General features: G+C 46.2%; 1 protein-coding gene across 1 annotated transcript in view; it reads right to left on the bottom strand.

Annotated features, from left to right (window-relative positions):
* The window catches only part of LOC113835688 (serine/arginine repetitive matrix protein 3-like), a 32,597-nt gene that overhangs the window by 7,760 nt on the left and 18,560 nt on the right, over positions 1–6,277 (bottom strand).

Genomic DNA, 6,277 nt, shown 5'->3' with positions numbered 1-6,277 from the left:
CAGAGATATCAGGTAAGGGAGCCTTAGGAACAGATGCATGGTAACTCACAGCTCAGGGCCACCACAGACCCCTCCTCTAAGGCTACTCTAGTCAGGGGAGGCAGCAAGGTCAGTGGTGAAGGGCTGCATATTGGCATCAGGGCCACACTCTGTATCTGATCTAGAGATCTGACTCAAGGCAAGGCGGGAGATCAGGCCCACGATACTCCTTTCCATAGACATGCAGGACCCTCTCCCACCTCTCCCCTGTCAGTAATGGAGACTGAACCTAGGGCCTCAGGCGGGCCAGGCATGCTCTGTCACTGAGCTACAGTCCCAGATGCCTTTTTATCACTTTTCTTTTAACAGGATACCGGGTAGCTCAGTTAGGATTCAATTTATAGTCAAAGTTGACCTTCAACATTTTTTTTTTTTTTTGAGACAGGGTTTCTCTGTTTAGCTTTGGAGCCTATCCTGGCACTTGCTCTGGAGACCAGGCTGGCCTCCAACTCACAGAGATCCACCTGCCTCTGCCTCCCAAGTGCTGGGATTAAAGGCGTGCGCCACCAAGGCCCGGCGACCTTGAACTTCTTAAATGTATTTTTAACTAAATTTTTTTTTTTTTGTGAAGATGAACTCAATTCAGCAGAAGGTGGTTGCTTACCCCTCAGTCACGCCACTATTGCATCGGTGGACACATGTTGCCTGACATTGAACTTGTGTTCTTCCTGTCTCTACCTCCACGAGTGCCAGGGTTACAGACATGAATCATCATGCCTGATTTATGAGTTGTTTGGCTTATAACCCAATGTTTCATGCATGCTAGGCAAACACTGGCAACTGAATTACACCCTCAGTCCCATGCAAAACCATCTTAACTTTCCACTGTCTCACACTGCAAATGGGGTAGAGTATCAGGAATAGAAAGGGTCTTGACTGCACAGCTGAATACTCCCAGTATGTTTCTGTCCCCAACCATTGAAATCCAAGCCAAAATTGTGGCTTCTTATCTGGTAATGTTTAAAAGTTTCAGTTCCCCATCACTTTCCTCCGATTTCTTTAGAGCCTACTGACCTCTTCCTAGCCCAAGAAGAACCCGTTGAGAGAATTCAAATTGGTTATGAGAGTTTATGCTAAGTCTCATACTAGGTAGGCTCTGCTTCCCCACTGATAAAATGGGGATGGCCAGAATCTTTGTTGAGTTGACCTATAAGACCCCCAATAGACTCAAAGGATCAGAACAAGGGCTGGGGTCAGGTGGAAAGGGTCTAGTCCCCTGCAGCCTGGGATTGCAGAGATGGGAAGACAGTGCTGTCAGGGAGTCCTTGGGGGAGGCCAGCCCCTTCATCCCTGCAGAAACTGCCAAGAAAAGGTCACCGTGATCCTGCCAGAGGCTGTGCCTTGTCCTTGGCTTGGCTGGGCCTCATTCTTCCTAGGGGTTGAGTGAAAGCCAGGGAATATGGAATTTCTTTTTCTTTTTCTTTTTCTTTCTTTCTTTCTTTCTTTCTTTCTTTCTCTTTCTTCCTTCCTTCCTTCCTTTCATGTGTGTGTGTGTGTGTGTGTGTGTGTGTGTGTGTGTGTGTGTGTGTACACATGCAGAGGACACTTGAAGAGGCTGGTTTTCTCTTTCTACCATGTGAATCCAGGCATTGAACTCAGGCCACTAGCCTGAGTGGCAAGCATCTTTACCCACTGAGCTATTTTGAGGATCCAGAGCTATTCAGTTAAGTGAGGCTGATTGATCAGAAAGCCCCAAGGATTGTTCTGTCTCAGCCTTCCCAGATCTGGGATTAGAAGCACAAGCACAGGCCATCATCTCTTACTTTCTAATGTGGGTTCTGGGGCTTGAACTCATGTCCTCATGCTTGCAAAGCAAGCACTTTATATACTTGTTATTTTCTTGGCTTTGCTAATGGCATCATTTTTTTAACTTGTAAAAGACAAATTTGAGATCAAGGAGAACGAACAATTGAAGGATAGAGAAAGGGGACAGTGGGATAGACAAAGGCAAGAAGACACCTGGAGTGCTTTGCCACTGTGTCCCCCATATATCGCAGGACTGATGCCTGCTTGCTTCTTTCTCACTGTGTTTCCCCTTCTTGAGATCCAGGAAGTCTTGAAGGGCAGAGCCTCCAAGTTCACATCATGCTGGGACACTTCCCCCTTTCAGACTAGTGGTATTTATTCCCCTGTGTAGAACAACTTTGTCATCTCCCTTCCAGCAATCACCATCCAAGATAGCTAGAGATTCTGAGAAGTGAACTGCCCCAACCCTTCCCTGGGATAAACACAGAAGTATCCATCCCTTTCCTTGAAGTTGAAGATGGAGGGTTACCGAGACCTCAAAATAGCTATCGGGAGCTCACACTTCCGTGACTACCTTCAGGTAGTACCGGAAGCCAGTGGAAAAAGGATGAGGTGGTGGTGTTCCTAAGGGTCTACTTCTGACTGCCACTTTCCAAGCAGCTAGCTGAGCACAGGAGTGGCAATCACAAGTCTCATGTGATAGGATGTTCATTCTACCCAGAGTCATTTTGGCCACTAGCAATTGTCACTTCTGGATCATTCTGCACCAAGAGACACCATTAAACTGCTCCCATCCAGAAGTTCAGAAGAGGAAAAGACTCTGGGGACTTGGAGGAGCCCCTGTTCTGGGGGTAGGTAAGCTAAGATTTCATCCCATTCTGACATCACTTCCAGAGAGTTTTGGCCAAGTAAGTTCTCAAAGTTTAGTGCCTGCTCTAGACTCTCTGAACTCACTCCCTTATCACACCTAAACCACGGAGCTGTGACTCTCAGTGGTACTGATGCTCATTGGTATCCTGGCCCCTGAAGCTTGCAACCCCAAGCTCCATTTTGCTGCCTTAAAGGTCTTGGTCTAAGTCTAGATTCAGCCTGGCATAGTCAGCCCCAAAGGGTGTAATGGGACTTAACTTTGAACTCGATTCTCAGCCAGAACTTCCTTCCGGATCTGGAGGCCAAGAGGTTCTCAGAGCCCACTCTTCTGCTGTTTACTGTCTAGGTGGGCCCTGGAGAACTGGAATGTGTGTGGTCAAAGCCCCTAGCTAGAAGCTGGCAAGGATGAAGGCGGGGGGGGGGGACTTCAGCAACCACTCCAGACAGCAGCAATCAAATCATCCCCAAGCACACAGTACAGGAAGAGACACAAAGATTAAATGTTAAACCACACACAAATGCATTCAGCCAACAAAATGAGAATGAGTGAAAGTGAAGGAGGCCTGGGGACCAGGATCAGGAGGTGGAGAGGAAGAAGCAGAGGCAGGGTAGATGAGGAGGAGAGAAAGATGAACCTGCAAAGTCACCAGGGGTTAAGGACTGGGGAACAGCTAGGTGGTGGCTCATTGGGAAAAAGTGCAAATGAAAGAGAGGAAAGAGAAAATTTTAAAAACCAAACCAAATCAACCCAGAGCAAAGGAGAGAGGAGACAGAGAGAGAGAGAGACAGAGAGAGAGAGACAGACAGAGAGAGAGAGAGAGAGAGAGAGAGAGAGAGAGAGAGAGAGAGATTGAAACTAAGCAGAATGGCCGGTCTTATCTGAGATGGGAGCAAGAGAGCAAGTGCATAGCTGGGCTGGGATACCTACCTTCTCAGTGGTCAGGGATGGAGATGCAACAATTTTAAAAAAAGGAAGGTCTTTGCATAGGGAATGCAGGACAATGGTGATTCCAAATGGACCCCTGCAGAGGGGGAAACTCTGCCCTGTGGCTTCTGGGTGTCGCCTCAGTGATGGAAGGGGCCACTTGTCAGCCCATCTCTGTTAGATTCATTATTTATTTTAAAAATCTTTGACTCCAGGCTCCAATAGCCAAGTTTCCTTAATTCTCTACATACAAACTCCCCAGAGGGCATGCATGCAGCAGCTAATGAAAGCAGAAACCACAGGGTGGATAGAGAAGGTAAGGTTGCTTGGGAGAGAGACTCAAATCAGGAGAAGGGAGATGGAAAGAGAAGATAGACAGGCACAGAAAGATGGGGGGGGGGTATAGAAAGGCCAGGCAGAGAGAAAGGCTGGTTAAATGAGGCCAGTGAGGGAGGATGAAGAGGGTGGGAGGGGAGGTGCATATTTAAAAGGAAAAACAACCATAAGTTTAATTTGGAAACTGGATCTTGCCTCTCAGATAAGCCCCACGGCTTTGCTATTCAGCTGCTTTTTTTTTTTTTTTTTTTTTTGGTTTTTGGAGACTGGGTTTCTCTGTGTAGCTTTGGAGCCTATCCTGGCACTCGTTCTGGAGACCAGACTGGCCTCAAACTCACAGAGATCTGCCTGCCTCTGCCTCCCGAGTGCTGGGATTAAAAGCGTGAGCCACCAATGCCCGGCTATTCAGCTGCTTTTTGAGACAGACACTCACATATAACAGGATAGCCTGGAACTCACTATGTAGCTGAGTCTGGCTTTGAATACCTGATTCTCCTGCATCTACCTCTCAAGTGCAGGGATTACAAGTGTGCACCACTATCCCCAGATTTCCTGTGATGCTAGGGATCCAATCCAAGGCAAACACCACCAGCTAAATCCACATCATCACTCTACTCTCATCCTTGTTTTTCCTATGGTGAATGAACCACATGGGTAGGGCAGCACTCAATTACTGGGCTCCATCCCAAGCGTTCTCTCTCTCTCTCTCTCTCTCTCTCTCTCTCTCTCTCTCTCTCTCTTTACTTTTGATTTTCTTTCTCAGACTAAGTTACCAAGCTCGACCTTGGCTGGCTTTGACCTTGTTACCCTCTTTCCTCAGCCTTCCAAGTGCTAGGATTCAGTGTGGACACCACCAGGCATGGTTATTTTTCAGATGGAGAATTGTCTGGAGCAATGGCTTGTTCCCAAATGAGAACAGTTCTTCTCTGTAGCCTAGATTGTCTAGCTTGGACAGCTTTACCTGAGTTAAATTTGCAGCTGCCTTCAGACCCACTCCTCCAGTCTTGTAAGGAGCTGGTGCCTGACACTGGCTTCCCCTGCCTGTCCACAGCACCCAATTAGTAACACAGGACAAGCCCCTTCTCCCTGTATGGTCCCTAGCTTCTTGCAAGGTCCTTTATGGACTCAGAAACACCAGTGTTGCTAATTTAAAACCTGAGCTAATTCCAGTATGCTCCCTGGGGTTAACAAGAGGGCTAGTTGCCCTTTCTTATTTAGCAGGTGTTGTTGGTATGGCTACCATTTGTATTTGGAGTTGTGTTCCCTTTTAAATTCTGATCACAAGAGAAGAAAGTATATAAAGATATGGCCATGACTAGTGTAGACTTGAAATTCACACATCATCTCTGCATTAGAAGAAAGGCTTCCACAGTAACACACACAAAAGCAAAGTTCTAGAACACAGAAGAGAGAGAAAAGGGAAAAAAACAAAACCCAAAACAAACCCAGAAAGATAGCTTGCATTTTGGTACATTACAAAATTGTTTTTTTAAATAAAGAAAAAGGAAATACAAACAAACAAAAAAACCAAAATAACAGGAAAAATTATGTAAACTCCCCCACCCTCAGCTAAACAAGATATGGAATTATAGTATTACCACGTTTCAAATGGGAGGCTAAAAAACAAACAAAGACATAGGCGGGGTTAAAAAAATGTTGAGCTCTTTTTTTCTGTATCTTTCTCTCTCTTTTTCTTAGAGATAATGTCATAAACTCCTACCCCCCCAGTGCTTATGCTGAAGACTTTTTTTTCAAAATGGTGAAAGCTATTGACCCCCAGACTCCCTCCACCTCACCTTTCGGGTACAGGAGAACCAGCCTGCTCAACAACCCCTCTACCAAAAAAGTCTTTTTCTTTCTTTCTTTCTTTCTTTCTTTCTTTCTTTCTTTCTTTCTTTTTTAAAGGAAAAGAGGATTGGTGTGTAGGTTGCAGACTTGGGATGTTCAAAGTCTCAGACTGTGCAGGATGCAAGGGTGAGGACTAAGATTCTGAGCTATTCTTTGTAATAAGAGTAAATAATGTCCTTGGCAAGCTCCTATGGCTATGTGAGACTGGAGTCCCATTTTGGGCAGGAGATGCTGCCCAAATGAATGCTGCCTAGGCCAGCTGCTGACTCCTGCACAGTCATTTACTCACAGTGGCCGCTTTGTCTGCACCTGGACACATCTAGTTACTGTATTCACTTTGTTTACCCGTGTACAGCACCCAGCAAGGGGCAGTGGGCAAAGAAGTTGTTCAGATTTCCAAGACCCCACAGAAGGGATCAGAAATAGAATGGGACCTACTTTCAGCCTTGGTTTGGGAAAAAAAAATCCCTGTGTTTTGGGGTCTTGAAGGAGGCCACAGATGAGAGAGACTGT

The sequence above is a fragment of the Cricetulus griseus genome, chromosome 4 (assembly GCF_003668045.3).
Source record: "Cricetulus griseus strain 17A/GY chromosome 4, alternate assembly CriGri-PICRH-1.0, whole genome shotgun sequence".
Lineage (NCBI taxonomy): Eukaryota > Metazoa > Chordata > Mammalia > Rodentia > Cricetidae > Cricetulus > Cricetulus griseus.
Note: the sequence above shows the minus strand (reverse complement) of the source record. Positions and strands in the feature narration are given on the sequence as shown.